Source organism: Rhinopithecus bieti, unplaced genomic scaffold (genome assembly GCF_001698545.2).
Source record: "Rhinopithecus bieti isolate Rb0 unplaced genomic scaffold, ASM169854v2 scaffold_4553, whole genome shotgun sequence".
Taxonomy (NCBI): Eukaryota; Metazoa; Chordata; class Mammalia; order Primates; family Cercopithecidae; genus Rhinopithecus; species Rhinopithecus bieti.
Genome location: NW_016804694.1, coordinates 5,401,661 through 5,423,672, shown reverse-complemented (window position 1 = coordinate 5,423,672; position 22,012 = coordinate 5,401,661). Strand labels below are relative to the sequence as shown.

The following is a 22,012-nucleotide window of genomic DNA, read 5'->3' as shown; positions in this document are numbered from 1 at the left end:
GTCACAGCCTAGGTTCCAGGCTGCCCTCAGTTCTCCCCAGGCATTCAGGACACAGCTGTCTGCCTACTAACTCAGGATGAGCAATCATAATAGTCATGATAATGATGGTAATCATCATGAAGCCTGGTTGTAAATGCTCAGAATGCCTCCCAAAGGGCATTCCCTTTCATCATCTTATTTGACAGGCAAGCGAGGTGGCTGAGACCCAGAGGGATCAGAGGTTTATGATCCCATAAGAAGGCAGCAGCCACTGAGGCCTCCCATGCTACAGAAACTCTCTCCTCTTGGCCTTATCTTGCTTTCTGGGATGACTCCAAGACCCAAGGCTCAACCTGCAGCTGCCCAAGGAAGGCAAACTAGAGTGACAGTGAAAAGACTGGGCTTTGTAGTCAGAAAGACCTCACTCCAAGTCCCAGCTCTGCCACTCTATCATGGGCCTGGAGGCAAGTGGTTCCGGCTGGTTCCAGCTCTCTGAGCCTCAGGTGCCTCATCTGTGAAATGGGATCTGTGGTACTCATTGCCTAGGGATTTTCTAAGATGGGCACAGGGCGCCTGGCACTTAGGAAGTGCTCAGTAAATGGTATCTGTCTTGGTCTTGTCCAAGAGGTCCCCTGTTCTTACCACAGGCTATGGGTCACCTTGCCCAAAGCCTGTGCCCAGAGACCTGAGGAGAGTGATGATCCTGGAAAGAAGGTGAGGAGTGAGCGCCAACAATCATAATAGCAATACCTGATATGTGTCAGGCACTATCCTGAGCTCATTGTGTGTATGTTATCAGCCAATTCTCATAAAATCTTTATGAAATATTGTCATTATGAGACCCATTTTCCAGAGGGGAAACCGAAGCACAGGACAGTTCCATATCTGTCCAGGATCATGGAGCTGGCTTCAGAGCCTGCACAGATCTTGTCTGCCTGCTGTTGCAGAGCCAGGTACTGCCAAAGCTACTATTTGAATTCTCCGTAGAGTTGCGAGTCCATGGATCAGCAGTCGGGGCAGCAGGGGCTTTCAGGGTCTGGGGAGCCCTCTTGTGTTATGTGTACATTTCTATGAAAATGTGCAATTCACATTTTCCTTGGGGGAGCTTTCACCAGATTCTCACAAGAGTCTGTGACCCCCAAAACATGAGAACAACTCATCTAGTTCCTCGAGCCCATTTCACAGTGAGAGGATGGAGACCTAGCAGAAGTGACTGGTCACACAGCTGCTGGCAGAGCCAACGCTGGGTCTCAGCGTTCCTGGCCCGCTGGAATGTTTGAAAGTGGTTCAGGGAACAGGCTGTGCCATTCAGGCTGTCTGGTCCACCACTGACCAGCTGTGTGCCTGTGGGCAAGCTACTTAGTCTCTCTGTCCCTAAGTTTTCTCATGTAGAAAGTGGAAGGGAAGTTGTAACAGTGCCTATGACATGAGAATTAAATGGCTAGTCCGTGTGAAGAACTTGGAGCAATGCCTGAGGAATTCTAAGTGCCCGGTGAATTGGGCACACTTGGCCCTTCATCATACCAGTGTGGTACCATTAACTGTAATGGTGCCATGCAGCACCAGCCTCCACCTTGCAGTGTGGCCACAGGTAGAGGCCTTCCCTCTCCTTCCTTGGTCCAGGCTGTGCTTAGCTCCACCTGGGCTTTGAATCCATCCTTTCCTCCACAGCATGCTTCTCAGAAGTTTTCTGTGGGTGCAATACTTGTTTGTCAAGTCTCCTCTATGGGGATATGAATTTCCCACATCTACGGGCTACTTCTGCCTTTATCTTGTGTCCAAAGCAGGGATGTTCTGGCCTCTGCTTCCCAGGGCATTTGGTACAGGCGAGCTGACCTGACTGAGTCTAGGAAGTTGTACTTCAATTTTGTGGGGCTGAGAGGTAGGAGGAGAGCTTTTTGTGGTTTTAATCAATAGCCAGTAATTGTCAGAAAAGACTACCTGAGGGTCCCTGAAAGAAACTGACCTCTCTCTCTCTCTCTCTCATGTGTGTGTGTGTGTGTGTGTGTGTGTGTGTGTGTGTGTGTTTTGAGCAAGAGAGGAGTAAAGTAGAAAACATCCCACTCATATACTTTTTAGAGCAGGGAACAGATTTTTAAAAATTCAATTGGTACATAAAGTAATAGAAAATGTATTTTGGTTCTGTATTTCTTCCAGTCAAGGGAAAGAAAAAGAAAAGACTAAAGAGATAGAGAAATAGAGACAGAGAAAGAAAGAGAGACAGAGAGAGAGACAGAGAGACAGAGACAGAGACAGAGACAGAGGCAGAGACAGAGAGAGACAGAGAGACAAAAACAAAACAAAATAAAGTAAAGACTCAATGGGTGAAACAAGTAAATGGTCACCAAGACACCTTAAGAAGCCTTGGGAAACATTCTTATCCTGTAGGAATTTAACACTCTGCCACTTAAGACCTTTAAACCGTTGGTCGTTGCATTTTTACAACCACGGGCAGCCTGACGCTTGTTGGTACTTGACCCACAGTCCAGGTGAACTAAGCTATGGATTTGATGAAGCCTGAAGGCTGGAGGCCTTCATTATTGTCTTGCTGTTATTATCATTGTGTTGTGTTCAGTACCCACCTGCCAGGGGCTCAAGGTACAAAATTGACAGGGTTCCACCCTTAATGAGCTCCCATCCCAGTTGGAGAGGCAGACATGTAAATAATGATTATAGTAAAAGTCAGGCTGCTATAATTACTATAATAAAAGTTCAGATAAAGTGCATGGAGGAGAGATTAATTAATTCTGACTGGGAAATCCGGAACTCCTTTGTAAGGAATAACTGATGAGGCATCTTGGAGGAGGTACAGGATTTCCGTAGGCAGGGCAGGCAGAGGCAGTGGAGGTGGGATGGCTTTTGCATCAGACAACTTGGATTTAATATTCAACTATGCCACTTCCTGGCTGTGTGGCTTTGGGTTGGTGACTTAACTTTTCTGAACCTTCATCTATGAAATGAGAATAATGGTGTTCCATTACATATCTCATAGGGCTATTGTATTAAAAGATAAAGCACATGACATTGCTTTGTAAAATATAAATTGAACAAATATAAAACAAGTAACATTAGGGGGCATGATTGCTATATGGGTGAATGTGACCACTAGGTCCATTATATTCCTATAATGTGTGGAAGTCCATTCCAGCTGTCTCTGGGATATGATGACCCCAAGTAGGACTAGACTGCCACCTCCCTAAAACTGTCTCCACAGGAGAAAGAATTTCAGGCAAAGGGGAAGGCACCTCCAACTGCCTGACACATAGTCAGCCCAGGGTAAGGCTTAAGAGAGCCCACGGCTATGTGCCATGCAGGTGTCCCTGATGTGGGTTCACTAGTCAAACTTCAGGAGATGAGATTGGAAAGGTAGGTGGGGTTAGAATGCAAACTGAGCTTCCATATATGCAGGAACTGTGTGGGCACCTGAAGAATTCCTGCACGGAGACTCGGGCGATTGCCCTTGCCTGCAAGACGTTCACAGATCCCAGCATGGAGACTGCTTTAGGTGCCAGGGGCTAGTGGGGTTCTTGGACAGAAAGTGGCACTGGTGGGTTGTGTCAGGGCATCTTACTGGAATGTAGATGATAGAATGGGGAACAGTGGCCAGTACAGGCTTGTAGGGAAGGACATTTGTAGGTGACAGCTCACACAGAAGATAAGGAGGGGGCAGTGGTAGTGGAGATGGAGAAGCTATGGATTAAAAAAACTATTGTGTAAGTAGAGTCAGCACCAACTGAAGGCCATGGGAATCGGCCTCATAAACAAAAACTGGCACACAGATAAGACAGCCGCAAATGCTGCTAGCAGAGGGAGGGAGAGGGGCAACGAATCAAAAACAGCTCCAATGGCAACTGAAATTCTTTTCCACTGCTGGAGGGAGGACGTGGGAGACAGACACTCAGAAGACCATTGGGTAGAATTGACTACAGCTATCTTGATGCATACTTTGCGACCCTCGTAGACACGGCAGAAATGTACACATATGCCCTGGCAAGATGTGCTCCTGGGCATTCAGAGTGCACTGTTCCTAATAGCCCTAACCAGAGACTCAGAAATGCTCATCAGCCGTGGAAGAAGTCAATCATGATGTGCTCACATCAATAAATACTACACAGCAACAGTCATGAACAACTGGAAGTTACGTTGCATGTTCTGTGAGAATCTCATGAACATATGAAAACAGCCAGGCATCAAAGACTAAATATTGTAGGATTCCATTTATGTAAATCACAAATGAGATGGCCTATCTGTGGTATTAGACATCAGAAAAGCAGTTGCCCAGTTCGAGGAGCAACCAGAAGGAGCATGAGGGACTAGTTTTCTTTTGTTTCTCTATCTGAGTCCTGGTTACATGGTCTGTTTATTTGGTGCAAATTTATTGAGCTTATTATATGTACTTTTTTGGTATGCATCTGGTATTTCAACAAACATGCTTTTTTAAATGTTCCCTTTCTCCCTTCCAGAAATGGCTCCAAGGATTGTGGCTTGGTGCAGACAGGCAAATGGTGTTGACAGTTAGTTACCCAGACCAGGAAGGCAAAGGGAGAAGCAGCATGTGAAACAGCAAAGAATTTGCTTTGGATGAGGCCGAGGTGCCTGTTGGACAGTCAAGGGCAGGTGTGAACTTGGCACTCTGAAGTGTGTGTGAGGAGCTTGGACCAGGCCTGGCAGAAGTGTAGACCTGAGGGCCATCAGTATAGTAGGCATTGTGGAGCAGGGGGCAGGTCGCCCACATGGAGTGTGGAGAGTGAAGAGAGCAATGGGTAGTGGGGGTGATGGGTCCTGGGGAGAACCAGGGTTCAGGAGCAAGCAGAGGAGCAATCCTGTGAGGAAGTTGGGAAAGGGGTGATCAGAGAGAGGACAAACTCAGGAAGAAGAGAGCATCACAGAGATCATGGTCAACAAGGCCATATGTTGTAGAGAGGCCAAGCATGGTCATTTTGACCATCACCACCACTGCTGCTGTTACTGCTTTCTTCCATGTCTTTTCTGTCTCAATGAGCTACTATTCAGTTACTCTTTCCTATCCTGAACCTCACCGTTCACCCTTACCATAACTTGGGCCCTTGTTCATTTCTGGAACTGCTTGTGAGCCAGGACTTTCCTATCCCAGGCCTGTACAGTTGATTGCCCTGATCTGAATGTAGAGCATTCTTCCCTGTTAGACTTCACCTTCTATCTGTCTAAGCCACAGGGGAAAGTAGAGAAGACTGAGGCTTCCCCGAGCAGGCCTGTATGCTTGGGTGGCACAGAGTCCAGGGGATGGGTGGAACAGGCAGTGGGCGTTGCAAAGAGAGGGCCTGTCTGTCTCTGCTTCATTCCTTCTACGTCGACTCTCCCTGGGCCTGCGTTTCCCTATGCTTAAAGTGTAAGTGTTGTCTAATGCATTCACCCATAGGGGCCACCTGTAACTTCTAGCTGGAGAAAAGCGGAAGTTTTGTAAGCAAATGAAAATCTATGTTTCTATTTGGGTATCTGCAATGTGAAATGAGGACATTTAAAAACAACAAGAATCCTTCAAATTAGCATAATAATAATAGCTCCTGTTTATTGAACCTTACTGTGTGCCAGGCACTAGGCTGAGCCTGCACTTTTGTGATCTGATTGAATTGTCACATGGGGGTTATGCAATTATGACTCCCACTTAATGGCTGGGGAAATTGAGGCACAGAGAGTTTTAGTACCTTGGCCGAAGTGTCTCAGCTAATAAGCAACAGAACTGGGATTTGAACCCAGACAGCTCAAAGTGTCTGCAGTGAAATGTGACTATTGATTTGAAAACAGGGAGTGGTGGCAGAAAACTATGCATGATCTAAATCCACAGACAGTCCATAGGCTCTTTATTTTGGGTTTAGAATGCCCTAGTTGATGGTTTGGCAGCAGATTTATTTACTTTCTATATTCCATTTGATTTAAACAAATATTAAGATGAGTTACATTTCCCTTAAGCCCATATTGACTGCTTGCAGGAAACAGTGTGGATAGCATGGTAGGCAGTTTGGTCCACAAATTTAAGTAAGCAATAAATATCACATTTTCTTTATTTTGTCTGCACTGCCATGAAACCGACCCTGAATCCCAAACCTCCTACTGAGTTGGTGGGAAATTCAGTTTCTGTCATGACTGGGACTTTCCCTTCCCACTCAGTCCAGGGTTATGCAAAGGTCCTGGGGTCCTTTGAAGTGCTGGCTGACCTCTCACAGCCTCCCAGTGACTTCAGAGCTGCCCTGCTCTCCCTGCTTCTTCTGAATATCTCAAATAATTTCCTCCCAAGCTTGGGCTTGTGTACAGAACAGGAGGGGCAGTGACCTCAAGCATCTTTCATTTTCCACCCTGAGGCCTGGAAAAAAAGAAAAGGGCGATAGGGAGGGTCAGGACAAATTAGTGTGTGTGTGAGTCTGTGGGAAGCCCCTGCCTGCTAGAGGAGCAGGAGCCACCCAGGCCATGCCTTCCCCAAACGTGTAAACAAACTGAGCCCAGAATGTGTCCTGGGGTGGCAGGAATGGGGCTAGCAGTGGGACTACTTGGAGCAACCAATCTAAAAGGCTTCTTGGAGAATCCATGGGGACCTGGGGTGAGGATCAGAAAGCCCAGAAGATCCTCTGCACCCTAGAAAGGGAGAAAGAAGGAATATAGACAGTCCCCAACTTAGGATGTTTCAACTTAGGATTTCTGACTTTACAATGATGTGGAGGCTCCCAGATTTATGATCTAGTGATGTCCAGAAAAACCTAAACCCATTCTAAGTTGAAAGTATTGTAAACATTCAACTTATGTAACCTCATTGGAAGTCAAAAAGCATCTGTATTAGTCTGAGCCTGGAGGCCTTAGCCTATGGAAGGAGCTGAGTCACTGGCTTTGACCCCCTTAGCTAAGGGGTCCACCTTAGCTCCCCAAGGACAGCAGTGGTAGGGTAGGCCAGAGGCATCAGGATCTGAGCACTGGAGGGCTTTAGGGTCAGCTGGTTCAGCCTCCTCCTCACGTTAAAGAGCTGGGAGAAGGTGTGCCTCTTGTCGAGTGACTCCGCTGAGTGCTCCCTTTTCCCATGGGCATCTAGAGTGTCTGAGAATCCAGGCATCCCTGTGTTCAGCCTGGTTGCTCTAACACAGCTGTGCAGCTCCACTTCGGCAGGCCACCAGTGGGGAGAAGGGGCTGGAGTTACGTAACACATGTGATCTTTACCCTGTTAGAATTCAAAGGTTGACAATAGAAAATTGAAGCTTTAAGATACCTCTTTTGTAAAAGCTAGGATATGCTGTAGGGTTTAAGTATTTAACCTCTGGTCAAAGAAACCAGATTTGAATTCCCGCTCTGGCCTTAATCAGCAGTGTGACCTTGGGCAGTTTACTTAACCTCTCTGAGACTCCATTTTCTCCTCCATAAATGGAAATAATAACAGTCACTTTGTAGGATTATGTGAGTTTGTGTGTTTAAGGCATTTTCAGTTAGTAACACATAAGATAATAGCTATTATAGCTATGATTATTGTTAGGTCTGGTGGCAGGAGGTTCCTCTGTCTCCTCTATATGACCCAAACTACAAACTGAACTTGGCCTCAAATTTAGAACATAAGCATGTAGTTTCAAATGCCTTAAGGTGCTCTTGCTGTAATTATTTTAAAAACAGCATCATTAAGTGATCATTGATGAGTAAAATAATTTATGTCATGATTTTCAAACCCTGGTCAAATACACTATGGTACCTTTCTCCTTAATTGCTTACATAATCCCTCTATCTTTAGCCAAGTGTATATTGGTTCTCTTTCTCAATGATTTAAAATCTAACTTCCTTCTCATATTTCAGACTGACGTATCATCTACAGTGGCTCCAGGCCTTTTCCTTCCATGACTGGAGACTCTGAGGTCCTAGAAGGAGTCCGGGTTTTGTGGTCAGAAAGACCTGAACTGAAATTCTGGTCCGACCCCTTGCTGTCTGTGTAGCTTTAGGTAAATATCTTGTCTCACTGTGTATGTCACATCATAGGCTACAGGGTCAAATGAATGAAATAATATCTACCAAGCCCCTGGTGCAGAGTAAGCATCGTTGAACATTAGTCCTTACCTTGTCCCTTTTCATTTTTCTATCTCTGACATGACTTTGGCTGTCCTGGAATGTATTGTTAGAGAAGGCCCTGGAAGAGGAGGCTCAGGCTGTCTTCAGCTCTAGGCCTTCCTTCAGGCAGCTTCTGGAAAATAGCTCTCCAGTGCAAAGAAGGTCAATTTCCATTTTACTTTCAAGGAAGAGTGAAATGCTGCTCTTCCAAAGGAATTTCTAGAAACACTGCTATTTGATGTCACTGGTCTCATGCTTAGGGGCCCTTCCCTTGGCCACATTGGAGTTACAGCCTTGTGTCACTGAGCTCCTGCTGACAAATCCATATTTATGCCCTCAGTGCAACCTTTTAATCCTACTCAGTCCCTTTGAGGTCACCCAGTTCAGGCAATGACCAGTCCTGCCCAAAGGAATGGTCCCGGGAGCCAGGCAGACCTGGCTTTGAATCTGTCTGCACCATCTCCCAGGCATGTGATGCTGTGAGCTTGGCTTCATTCCCCAGATCTCAACCCTTTCATCTTAAAATGTGGGCTAAGAGTGGTTCCTGAGTCTTGGGTTAATGAGGTGGTGGGTGTGCAGGGACAAGAGATGCAGGAGGAGTTTGAATGGGGAGGGACCCGATGGCCACATCCAAAAGGAAGCCACCCACGGGTCACATAGGTCTGCAGAGTGCTGGGCATATTGCTGAGCTCTTGGGGAAGAGTTGGCCTCGCCCTCACAGTGGACAGAGAGTGGGAGTCAGACATGGAGAATGCTGCCATGGTGGAACCCCCAGAGCTCAAGGGCAGGGGAGAGGACATCATGCGGGTGTGGAAAACTGGTGTACTAAAGACAGGTGCTCATTCACAAGATCCAGGCAAGGTCACGCCTTCCTGGGAGCATAGGCTAGGAAACCAGAACAGGGCAGATCAAAACTGGGAGGAGGCAAAAGCTGTCATTTTCTGTCTTTGCTAAGATTTGTTCTGTGGCCCCTTCAAGGAGAACTATAGAAGAGACTTAAGTTGGCACTTGGAATGGTGACACATACACACACCATTGCTTGAAATGACCTTTTTGCTCACTGGGAAAAGGCCAAACTGTAGTGTTGTGACTAGCTGCAGAGCACGCTGGCTGGATTCAACACCGGTTCTGCTAGTTTGCCTTGTTTTTGTCCTCTGTGGAATGGGGACAGCAGTAGCACCCTTGTTGCAGAGATTATTGTGCAAATTAAGCAGTCAGCCCATAAGCAGTGCTCAGAACTGTGCCCTGCACATAGCCAAGGAAACATTACTGCTATTAAACCAAGAACATCTTGAGAACAGGAACCTTTTCTCTCTCCCTCTTCCCAGCACCGATCCTGTGCCTTCGTGTTCAGTGTGTATTTGTTAAAGATGGTGACGTGTAGCTGGCCCTTGGAGGGGGTAAATTTCAGCACAGAAATGGAAAGGGAAGAACTTGGGGGAAGACTGTGTCTTATGTGGTCTTGGGAGCAAAGTTCCAGGGCCAGAGAAAAGCAAGATTGTCCAGGACGTAAGAGCCAGGGCTAGTGGTTGGAGGCCTGGCAGTGTGGGAGGGCTGGAGCAGGGGGGCTTCCTGGAGAAAGTGAGATGGGTCAACTGACCTAAGGGGAAAGTAAGAAGGTGTGGCAAGAGGAAGGAGGCACCACAAGAGCTGAGGGGCAGAGGGTAGGCTCGGAGCATGTGTAAATCTCAGTTCTCTTTGCTCATAAAGTTCTGCAGATGCATATTTCTGTCAGTTTTATATTAACATTTACATAACAAGTAGATTGAGAGATTGCATTATTTACATATATATGGGAGGCTGGCTGGAACTGGGGATCCTCAAGCCTGTACATGACGTTTTATTGATTAATAAATTAGACACTTACGGATCAGGCACAAATCAAATCCATCCATTTCAGACACCCATCAGGTGCAAATGAATGTAAATTGGTGGCTTCATTTGCATAGGGAAAGCAAACCATTTAGTCGTCATTTGTCATATGCACCCTTGAGAGGCTGTAATTTGCCTAGTAGAGCCAGCCTGCAGCAGGGCCGCCCTTGCTTTCTGGGGTGATTTCTGAGACTGTTCCAGGCAGGGGTGAGCAAGGGAGTGGCCTATGGAATGCTCCTGTGTCCTGCTCCCCCACTGAAATCACCAGCATGGCCCCAGAGGAGGACAGTGGAGCCAGGGCCAGGTGGGGACACTGCCTTGTCACAGAATCAGAAATGAGGTGGCCAGGACTGGAGAATCTTGAAGTCCACTTATGCCCACTTTGTATTTTATAGATGATTAACTGAAGTCCAGAGAGGGGAAGTGACTCTCCTAAAGTTACACAGTAATGTAGATGCAGTGCCAATACTAGAACCCAGTTCTCCTTACTCCAAGCTCATTACCTTTACCACAATGCCTTTGTGGTTCTTTATAACAGGAAATAAGGAGCAGGGTATGGAGCTTCTAGAATCACTGACCCCTGACTCCGTTTTCTGAGGCAGGGGTTGGAGGTCAGGGGATAGGGGTTCAGGATAAGAATGAGTTGTTACTATTAGGATCCAGTTTTCTATAAGCTTCTGTCACGGCCTGATTTCAGGGCACTTGGAGGGCCCCTCTCTCCTGGGAATATTGACCACCATCTCTTTGGCCCCCCAAGTTCCTTTAAAGACAAAAAGAAAGGTCTTTTGTTATATATGAAAAGACACAGTTTAAAGGCTGGTTGGGCTGCCAACAGAGTTAGTGAGAGGAAGCGCCTCGCCCCCCTGCCTGCGTGAGCCAGGTCTCCAAGAAAGATGGAAAAGGTACAAAAATGGGACACTAGAGGCCAGGCTTTATCTACTTCACAGCCAAAGAGAGACAAGAGATGAGGGCCGCAGGGGTGTGTGTGTGTGTATGACAGAGTGTGTGTGTGTCAGTGTGTGTTAGAGGTGTGGCGGGTGGTGGGTGGGAAGCAGTAAGTCAGGGTAGCAGGAGGTGACTGGCCTACAGCATCAGTTATCAGGACAGGCAGGCATCCAGCTGATCTGTCCTGGTTATGGGACACCTGTTAGAGGCAGGGGGATAACTGAGTTGACCCTGATGGGAATTTTCTGTATTGTAAAATCTGCATGTGTTTTGGTAGGTTAGTGTATCAAATTTGGATATAGTTCTATTTTATTTTTAAAATATCTCCCTCTGTGTGCTAAGAAAACAGGCTAATGGGGACATTATCCCCCAGGTTTCCTGTGCCCCTGTTGTTCATGATGATGAGGAAAACAGCAAGTAATTTTCCTGCAACTGTTGGGAAGTGCCATGCAGCTTGGGGTGGCCTCCCCAGCCCCTCCCCGTGCCCTTCTATGCAGATGCAGCTGGATGGCAGTTGGAAGAGTACTGGCCCTGGGAAGACCCAGCTTTGAGCCTCTGTGACCTTGGGCCAGTCAGCTCACCTCTTCTTGCTGTCACAGAGACAGAAGTACAGGACCTCAAGCACAGACCTGGGGTTGGCATTCCTGCTCTGCTGCAGGCAGGTTTGGCATGGCCACGGGACTGCCTTGTGGCCTTGGGTGTCTTAACCTTTCATAGCAAGCTTCATGTGTTCATGAGTAAACAGGGCCAATGATAGAACTTACTTCTGGTGAAATCATACATGCTCTTGCATGCCAATTCCTGCCCTGGGCTGACACAGAGTAGGTGCTCAGTAGATCGAAGGTATTATTTGTAGCGTCTCTGGTAAAGTCTTGTTATGCCTTCTTCATAGGGCTATTGGTAAAAAATCACCTAAAGATGCTTTAGGGTCCTAAAGCACTAAAAACCAACCAAGCAAAAAAGAGTTGGCTTTGTGATGAAATTATCCTTCACCACTTGGATCCATGGGGCTGAGGCCCAGGGTTAGGGTATGGGTGGGGTGCTTGTGAAACCCACTCTTGGTGAGTTAGGTGGGCGATGCATCAAGGGGCCTGTCTTCAGGAGTAAAACTGGAGGCCAGAGTCCTCCAGAAGGAGGATAAAGAGGGGTTCCAATTCACCATGCATTGAGCTTTTATTGAGCACCTACTGTGTGGCAGATACCTTCACAGGTGTTATCTCATTTGGCCCTGTGACACATAGTCTGTTGTTCCTCTGGGCTTCAAATGGCCCCCTGAGCCCCTGAAACAACCAGGACCATGGTAACAAAAGGAAAGCTCACACGTGCTGAGACACTGTGTGTCACACTCAGTCTCTCTAACACCATTCTGACAGCAGATTTGCTAACTTGGCCCAGTGCCTGTGTGTCTGTCCTTCCCTTATTACCACTCTCCTTCCAGACAGGTGCATTCACATCCACTGCAGGCCCTGTACCTGACACTCGGCCCCAGTTTCTGCCCATCACACAGAGGACAGAGTCACAGACATGACACAGGCTCAGGGAAGGCATGAGTGGCTATCATCCCTGATTCCCTCTTTTTTCTTTGAAACCCCTATGGGGTCCCACATAGATGAAGCTGCCTGGTTCTAAGCCAGTGCTATTCAAACTGTTGTGCTCCCAGGATTCCTCCATAGGAAGGGGCTCTGGAGTAGGGGGTAGGCCAGGGCCCTGGAATTCTGGTGTAGGTAGGAAACAGCAACCTTTATACAGTCCCCTTGCCAGCCCCTGGTTGCTGGTTCCATCCCAGCTGCCTTTGGGAAAGCTGGTCACCTGTTGTTAGGGGCAGGAGATGAGGGAGGTGCAGAGGGAAGTTGTCCTCTTAGAGTTGTGTGCAGACAAGAACCTCTCTGCCTCACCTACCCAGTCCCCCCAGGAATCCACATCCTCATACCACCCTCCAGCTTCCCTTGAGATTGGGGCAAGCCTGTGCCTTAGGTAGTAGGCTGGAGCTCTGGGCCTTTTCTTCTTGCAAAATTGGCTGGACACTCAACTTTCTTGCTCCATGGGATCCCACTCGAATACCCCAACTCCCTTGCTGTTGCCCAGAAGCCCATATGACACCACCTTCCTGGGAACCCTCTAGGCAGAGCATGACTTTTATCTGAATTTTTCCCTGCTCCCAGAATGGCAGTCGGCCAGCCTTCAGTCCCACATTGCCATTTAGTTTTTCCGTGGTTTTCCCTGCACTGGTGCGAGCTTGCCCCAGCTCCCTGCCACCTCTTCCCAGCAGGACCTCCCAGCATGCCTTGCAGCTGGCAGCACCACATACAACATCTGGCTATGTGAGGACCCATCCTCTCTGGCTGAGCAGCACCATAGGACCCCATAAAGACTCCCTCTCTTCCTTCTGGTCTTGGAGGCATGGCCTTAATCCTTGAGAAACTCTTCAGCCAGCCCATTTCACAGATGAAAATCCAAGACCATGGAAGAATGGAACATACCTTTTGCTTCAAAGCCCACAGCTATTTCGGTCTCATAATGGGGCCATGTTTGGGAAGGGGTGCAGCATTGCCAGCAGCTCCCCTGTGGGTTGTGTTCAGCTTCTCCCACCCCTCTTTTCATCGGTGTCTTTATTCTGTTCTATTCCAGGATGTAGGAGATTGATAAGAAGAGGTGGGTCAAGGTGACATTGCCAGCACGGGATATAGTACAGCCCAGCCTGAGCTAGAACCTCCTTGTCTGGACACCTCCCTACCTCCTCCCCTCCCTGCCACACAGTCCCTCAAGGGCAGAGCCCAGAGCATCTTGTTGCTGTTTAGTGAATCTTGAGTGATAATTATATGTATAAAATTCGACTGCTTAAACCGTTCAGGATTAATCGGCACCAACACACAGAAATGTGCCTTGCCTGTAATTAGTGATTCTCTGGCAAATGCATTTTGCAAAATAGCACTTGATTTTAATAACAGGCTGTTAGTATTAGAAAGCTGTGCACATTTTGTTTCAAATTGTCAAAGAAGCCCCCTCTCTCTGGCTGCTCCAGTCCCCAGCCTCAGCTCACAGGTGCCTGGGACTCTGAGATCCTGTCTGGAAAGGGGGTGTCAGTGCCTTTCTAAGCCTCTCCCCACTCCAATCCCCATTCCTTCAGGGCACCACAAGAGTGCCTTGCTGCTGGCAGGCTCCATGTGAGATTCCCAGTCCTTCTCATCCTCCCTTCCTTTCCCCTTCCTCCTCTCTTCTCTCCTCTATTCAACATACTATGGCATACACACTTTTCCTGTCCCCTCCTCTTCTCTCTCTCTTTCCTTCCGGCTGCACAGTCCTCTCTGACTCTAGTTGTCTCTCTCTAGCGACAAGGCCCCACGCCTTTGAAGGAAGGACTTGCAGTCTGCCTCCCAGCACTCTTCACTGTCTCTCTAGTGGCTTCTCCTGCCTGGCCTGTTTGTTCCTGTGTGTATGTCATTGGTCCTCTAACTCTCAGCTTGCCTGGGACAGAACTGAGATAATGTTCCCACCCTGCTCCTGGCTGCTGGGTGCTGCCCCTCTGAGGGTGCTCGGTGGTGATAAGGGTTGGGCAGCCCTCCCCGCAGCTGGCATTGCACATTCACGGCCAAGCATCTGCCATGGAGACCATGAAGGGGCTGGCTAGCCAGGCCCGGGCAGAGGGGTACAGGTCTAAGGTATGGCAACTCTCCACCCCTCCCTCCCACTACTGCAGCCTCTGTACCACCCTCCAGAGGCCCCTCTCCTTGCCGGCACCACTGTGTCAGCACAAAGCCAGCTGCTCATCCTCCTCAGATTATATGAACAGCAGTGGCCATTAGAGGGGACCTTCCTGATGAGGATGGGAGTGATAGGAAAGGACAGGAAGGCCACGATGCCTCTGGCTGTGTTGGACAGATGGCTGGGTGGTTAGGCAGGACCCAGGTCTGCAAGGGAGGGGGCTTCTCCTACAATGGGAGCATACACCTAGTGTTTTCTCTTCTTTCCCTGCTCCAGCCCCCAAAATGACCCACCTCCCATGTTCTATAACCTCCCACCCAGTGCCCAGACTAGAGCCCAGAGTGTCATGCTTGCTCCCCCTCCCTGTACCTCCTTCTTCAGCCCACATCCTTAAGCTGCCTGTCCTCCTCCCAGCCCCTCTGCACTCCTCCACCCCTTCATCACTGCCGTACGCCAGAACTGCAGCATCATCTCCTCTCGGGCTGGGCTTCCTGTTTCCTGCTACAGTTCTCATGGTTAACAGAGGATTCTGCCTAAAACCAAAGCTGAGTCTCATCACTAGATTACTTAAAATCCTTAAGGGGTCTCTGTGACCTCAGAGTCAGGCCTGAACCGCTCCACCTGGCCCTGCCTATCTTTGCAGCCTCATCACCCACTCTGTCCTACACACCCTTAATATCCAGATATGCCACACTGTCCTAGCACCACTCTGCTCTTGCATATGCTGTTCCCTCTGCCTGAAATGCCCTTCCATGCCCCTTCTCTTTTGAGCAATTCTAATACCTAGGACAGTGCTTGGCACATGGCATGTGCACACTTCAAGTTTATTGAAAAAATGATAAATCTTACCCATCATTTCAGCCTCAACTCAAATGCCTCCTCCTCTAGGAAGCCTTTCTGTCATGCCCTATAGACTCACCTGCTTCTCCTGTGTGTTATCAGACAACTTTTACACATCACCTTTCCTATCCCCGTTGTATTCGTCAGTGCTTGCTGAGTAACAAACCACACTAAAACTCAATGGCCAAAAGCAGCGATGCTGAGCCTGGTTTGACTGGAGAGGCTGTGCATATAGCTCTGCTCTCATGACTCTCATCTTACTCCTGAGACCAGCAGGCTGGGCCACGCATATTCTTGTCATGGCCATGGTGGAAGCACAAGAAGACAAGAGGACCCTAGGAGGTTTCTTGAATCTGAAGCCTGGAACTATACATCACTTCCACTTTATTCTGTTGGCCAACGCAAGTCATATGGTCAAATTCAAAGTCAAGGGGTGGTATTCTCTGCCCCTTGTGGGAGGAACCTCACAGTCTTATAGAAAAAAATGTGAATACAGGGTTGGGTGGGCAGATTTGGGACCATACCAGTGTTTAAGTCCTGGTCCCACTGCTTATCAATATAGACCAGTCATTCCACCTCTCTGAACCTCAGTTTTCTTAATTTTAAAGGGTTGTTATGAGAATTAGAATCTTTCACTCCCTCAGCACACATTGTATTGATAACCTGCTGTGTTGGACACTGTTCTAAGTACTGAAAACACAGCTGTGAACAAAACTGATAATCTATGGTGAACACTGAGTCCAGTGTCTGGGCCAAGTGGTGAGTCCCCTAACTCTTTCCCCGACCCCTGCAGAAGGGATGAGTCTCCTATGGTTAGCACCCCTGGGGTTTGCCCTGGTCGTGCTCAGATCTGCCCTCGCCTCTCCCCACTGCTCAATTCAGCCCCCACTGAAAGTGCTGAGCTCTCTGCTGCACCCACACTCTCCACTTCCATTTCCTCTTCCTGGAACCCCCTTGCCTACCCACCTTCACCGACTTGCTTCTGAGCCTGCTCCCCTGGCTCAGTTCAAGCATCACTTCTCTTAGGTAACATGCACCACACTTTGTTGTAATATGGTAAACCTTCCAGGGCAGAAGCCATGTCCTGTTCATTTTCGTGCCCCTAGTGCTTGGAATACAGTAGGCACTCAATACGTGTATTGGTTGAATGACAATGAATGGATGACTAAGTGTATCCTCAATGATCTGTACTGGCTCAAGGAGGGGTTGTGTGAGGGCCATCAATGTAAGGACATTAGAAATGATGCTAGCCGGCTTCCATGGGGCATTACCAGGTGCTCACCCTGGGCCAATGCTCTGAAGTACACAGGACCAAGACCCTGCTCTGACTCACATCTAAGGTCATAGATTATCAAGGAGGGAGCAGCATAGGAGGTGAGCATGCAGGTCTACAACCAGACCTCCCAGATTCAGATCCAGGCTCTACCACTCACTAAGCTGGGTGAGCTTGGCAACTTATTTAATCCTCTATACCTCAGTTTTTCCCTCTGGAAAGTGGGATCTTAGTAGTATTTATTTCATAAAGGTGTTGGAAGAATTCATTGAACAAATATTGGTCACCAGCTGAAGAGAGAGCAGGGAACAGAATAAAATTAGCATAGGATTAAATAAGATGTTACATGCAAAATGCTTAGTACAGGGCCAAGTTTATAGCACACAGTAAGTGTCCACAATGGTTCTTATTCTTGTCTAATTCAAGCCTATTATTTGACAGATGAGGACACTGAGGTGCAGAGGGAGCTAGGCATTCACCCAAGGTCACACAGCAAATTAGGGACAGTACTGGGACTAGCATCCAGGTTTCCTGATGCTCAAGCAGTGCACAGGGCTTTTTATACTTCACCAACTACTTCTACTTGGAAAGTGGTGAACTGGGAGATGAGGAGTCAGAGAAAATAGGTGGGGAGCAGGAAGAAAATAGGCCTGATCTGCCCTTATACCCCCTCTTAGCTCATGTGAACCTTGATTGAGTGATTCAGTCTCTGTTGTCATTGCCAAATTGTCCATACTGATGGAGTAGAGTTAATTCCAAAGGGCAGTTAATCCCGTAAACCCTCTCCCCAGCTCTGCCACATGCACACTATGCCATCGAGTGTGTGTTCCTGGTGGGTGGGTGTGTGAGGAGAGGTTGCTAATTAACCCCCTAATTAGGCTTTGCACAGACTGATACTGAAATGAGCATGCCTCCTGCAATGCACATACACAGGTGGTGGGGAGGCATCGGGGCGGGGAATTCTGCTTAGCATGAAGGTTCCAAAGATGAATGAGCAGGGAAATGGATAATCCACATGGAGGCCCGGCTCTGTGAGCTGAAGGAGGCTTAAGAACTTCTCTGCCTTTGTCCAGGGTCCACATCGGAGAGAAAGACTCTACAGCTTGCCCAGAGTTAAGCTGAAATGGAGCAGCATGATTTTTGTCTGGAAAGTCTGAGATGGGACCAGTAGAAAGATGAGCATTTTAAGAAGGATTTGCTTCCCCATCTTGTGCTTTCTGTGTCTTGCAGCACGACCTGGCCCTCCACCTAGGAATCATACCTTCATACTTATAAGGTATGGCTAATGTAGTTCTCACTCCCTGGTAATGTTCCTTCTACAGAAGTCTTTTGAAGGCCATGTGTTAATTAAATTGAACGGATGTAGGTTGGGATGTCAGGCACTTGGTAATCTGTGGTGAGGGTAGGCATGGGGAGAGTACTGCAGCTGGGGATGAGGAGAGTGAGGCCAGTTATGTCATCAGAACACTTGGGTGATCTAGTCCTTTTGCCACAGCAGGGCTATTCTTTCCAGCAAGTGCTGATTTCTAGAATGAGAAAGTAAGCCCTATGCAGGCAGGGACTGTTTCTGGTTCATTCAGCAGTATATCCCAAGCACCTAGAACAGGGCCTGGTTCATAGTAGACATACAATAAAAAACAGCTATGGAAGGAATGGAGAGCTCCACCCAGATGAGGATGAGACCTTCCTGGCCTTGGAGTCTTTTTCTGCCCCTTTCTTAGATGAGGAGAATGAGCTCCATAGAGGGGAGGTGTTTTTCTAAGGTGATATAACAAGCAAGGCTCAGACTGGGGACCCACTCATCCTTGGCTGCTCCTGGCCACCCCATGATCTTCCACGAACCTGGAGACTTGAGTAGGAACAGCGTATGCGTAGTGTGGAGGGGGTGTGTGAGAGAGACAGCTGTGGAGGGAATGAGGTCAGGGAGGCAGGACTTGGTCAGCAAGTTGGTGGGCAGATGCTGGGGGAGAACCCATTTGGCAGGTAATTTTCTAATTAGTAAAGCAGGTGGTATCAACTAGAGATTCCTGCAAATTAAATCAGGTGACCCCTTCTCACCTTCTCACAGTGGTGTGTGGGCCAAGCTTCCCCAGCTGCCTTCAGATGGCTGAAAACTGAATCCTTTCTCTCCTCTAGCGTCCTTGTTCCTGTTTTCTTGTGGATGTCATGGTCTGCTGTGAAGTCTGCTTGGTGACCCTTCCAGGCCTGACTTGGTGTAAATGATTTTGTTGCAGAGAATAACAAAGTCCCAGTATTTATTTGGCATCTGTTGGGATATCTGGAACCCTAAGCAGAACGGAGTGGAGCTGGGGTCATGTTCCTTCTTTAATGATTGGGAAGACTGAGGCTCAGACTGTGCGGAATACTCCTCCCAGGTCACCCAGCCTGAAGGGGTTTCTTAGTCTGGGTTCCTCTAGAAGCAGGCTCTGAGACCAGGGTTTGAGTCTAAGTAATTTATTTGGGAGCTGGGCCCAGAAAACACAAATAGGTGGTGAGACAAGCAGGAAGGCAGCCCACAAAGGGCAGGTTTTCAAGCCATCTATCTCTGGTGGCAACTGGAGCCTAATCCCCCTGGGAAACCATGGGAGCCAGTGAGAACTCAACCCTCAGAATGGGACCACCTGAGGAGTGAATGAGCAGGGGTATTTATACCCCTATGCTGAGGCAATGGTTGAACACTTCTTTTTTTTTTTTTTTTTTTTTTTTTTTTTGAGATGGAGTCTCGCTCTGCCCCCTAGGCTGGAGTGCAGTGGCGCGATCTCAGCTCACTGCAACCTCCTCCTCCTTGGTTCAAGCAATTCCCCTGCCTCAGCCTCCCGAGTAGCTGGGATTACAGTCGCATGCCACCAAGCCTGGCTAATTTTTTGTTTTTTTTTTAGTAGAGATGGATTTTCACCATGTTGGCCAGACTGCTCTTGAACTCCTGACCTGAGGTAATCCACCCACCTCGGCCTCCCAAAGTGCTGGGATTACAGGCGTGAGCCACTGCGCCCAGCCGGACTTCTTAGGTTAAGGGTGAGGAGTGTTAATTCCCTGGCAGCTTTGGCCTACCATGTGGGCAGGCAGAGTGGCTTTGATGTGCCAGAAGCCCTCAGGTGAAAGATGTAGGTGCTGGTAGCTGGCAGCCAGGCACTGTCACGGAAAGGGTAATGGGATCTGCGACACTGGGATTCAAACCCCCATCAGAGTGACCCTCAAGCTCATGCTTTTTGTACCAGATCTCACTGAACCATGTATTCTGCTCATTTTTTTTTCCTGGGACTGCTGGTTTCAGAGACCAGGTCAGCACAGAGTTTCTAATCTGGAGGTCTTTTCAACATGCAGTTGAGGATGGAGACACTGGCCACAACATATATGACATTCCCCCGCCAGCCTCCCTCAGCATCCCTCTGGATCCCCTTCCCCCTCTTTACTCAGAGTGTGTTCAGAAAAGCGCACTCATTTTAGCATGTGTCTGAGTGAGGCCAAATTAGGAAAGTAAGGCTACAGTAAAAATAAACTCACTAAAGCATGCCAAAAATAAATGGCTTTTAGATTATCTACTGTTCTGGATTATGCTAACCCTCTAGAGAGTGACCAGGACTGCTGCATTCACCTACGGCAAGCCAGGCAGGATGGGAGCTGCCCAGGTGGCTGGCCCAGGGTGGGGGCTACTGCTGGGAAGTTCTAAAAACGGGACCTCCAGCCAGGGGCAGTGTAAGGAGGGGGGGGGGGGGTGCGCTACATATGGAAAATGAGATACACTTTGAGAAATGGGAACTGTTTGGCAGCATTTTCCCCACTCTGCTGCTTCTCCAGGAAGCTAATAGGTATTATGAGGGTGGGAGAAAGAAATGAGAAGGGTTATATGGTCAAGTGAGTTTGGAATTGGCAAAACCAAGAAAATGTGAAAATTGTAAAAGTCAAAAGCCAAAAGTTTATTTTACTGCAGACCTTCTCAGATCCTTTACCTTTCTTTGGCAGACGACAATGTTGATTTGCGTAGTCACGTGTAACATCGGACTGGGTGTGGTGGCTCACGCCTGTAATCTCAGCACTTTGGGAGGCCAAGGCGGGCATCACCTGAGGTCAGGAGTTCAAGACCAGCCTGGTCAACATGGCAAAACCCTGTCTCTACTAAAATACAAAATTAGCTGGGTGTGGTGGTGCATGCATGTAATCCCAGCTACACAGGAGGCTGAGGCAGGAGAATTATTTGAACCTGGGAGGCAGAGGTTGTAGAGAGTCAGGATTACATCACTGCATTCCAGCCTGGGCGACAGAGGAAGACTCCGTCTAGAAAAAAAAAAAAAACTTGTATAACGTATGTATTACATACATACAGTGTGTATATAATATATGTGTGTTTGTGTCGTGGGGGGGTCAAAACTATCTGGCACATGGAACTCTTTCTTTCACGTGGAGTTCTTAGGAATTGAGAGAATGCCCTGTAGAGCATTCCTTGGGAATGCTGTTCAGGATTTTCCAGAGCTTTTCCATGCTTGCCTCTCATTGGATCTTATTTAAACAGGATTATGTCACATCTTGGCTTCAAATCCACCAAGACTTCCCAGCTGGTTGGACGGTGCTCAGACATTTTGGTCTGGCATGGTGGTCCATCATGACATGGACACCTCCCCACTCCCATGTCGTCTCTGGCCGGGACCCTCCTGATAGCTCCCCAGGGTCACCTAGAGCCTTCAGACCCCGAGTCTTTGCACACACTGCTCCCTGTGCCGGAAGTGCTTCACTTGGTGGGCTCCCAGTCACTTTTAAGGTTCAGGCCAGATATCACTTTTGGGAAGTTTCTCTTGATCTTGTCCTCATCTTGGTGAGACCTTCCTGACTACTCTTAAAATCTCTGCCCCTTCCCCAGAGCTCCCTATTCCCCTTTTCTGCTTTATTTTCTCCCTGGCACATATCACCTTTGCACAGATTATATAGTTAGCTTAATTGGTTTGTTCAGTGTGGTCTGTCTCCTGACTCCAGAATGTCACACCATGAGGGCAGGGATCATTTTCATTTTGTTCCCTGTTCACAATGCCTGGCACCTAGTAGGTGTTCAAAAAATTGTTAAATGAGGCTAAGCATAGTGGCTCATGCCTCTGATCCCAGCACTTTGGGAGGCTGAGGTGGGCAGATCACTTGAGGTGAGGAGTTAGAGACCAGCATGGCCAACATGGTGAAACCCCGTTTCTACTGAAAACACAAAATTAGCTGGACATGGTGGCACACACCTGTAATCCCAGCTACTTGGGAGGCTGAGGCAGGAGAATTGCTTGAATCCTGGAGGCAGAGGTTGTATTGAGCCGAGATCTCACCACTGCACTCCAGCCTGGGTGATGAGAGTGAGAGCTTGTCTCAAAAAAA

The 22,012-nt window shown here is 48.2% G+C and overlaps 1 protein-coding gene and 1 long non-coding RNA gene across 3 annotated transcripts in view; one reads left to right on the top strand and one right to left on the bottom strand.

Moving 5' to 3' along the window:
* Positions 1-22,012, top strand: part of LRFN2 (leucine rich repeat and fibronectin type III domain containing 2) — a 193,594-nt gene that overhangs the window by 51,619 nt on the left and 119,963 nt on the right. The gene's annotated exons all lie outside the window — the stretch shown is intronic.
* The window catches only part of LOC108528373 (uncharacterized), a 23,236-nt gene continuing 7,158 nt past the window's right edge, over positions 5,935-22,012 (bottom strand). Inside the window, exons 3-4 of one of the 2 annotated variants that reach the window (XR_001885116.1) lie at positions 18,722-18,949; positions 5,935-6,319 (exon numbers count right to left, since the gene is read on the bottom strand). This is a non-coding gene — a long non-coding RNA (uncharacterized LOC108528373). Of the gene's footprint in view, positions 6,320-6,881; positions 7,163-18,721; positions 18,950-22,012 lie in introns of those variants that run through there. The other variant, XR_001885115.1, reaches the window with a different exon arrangement.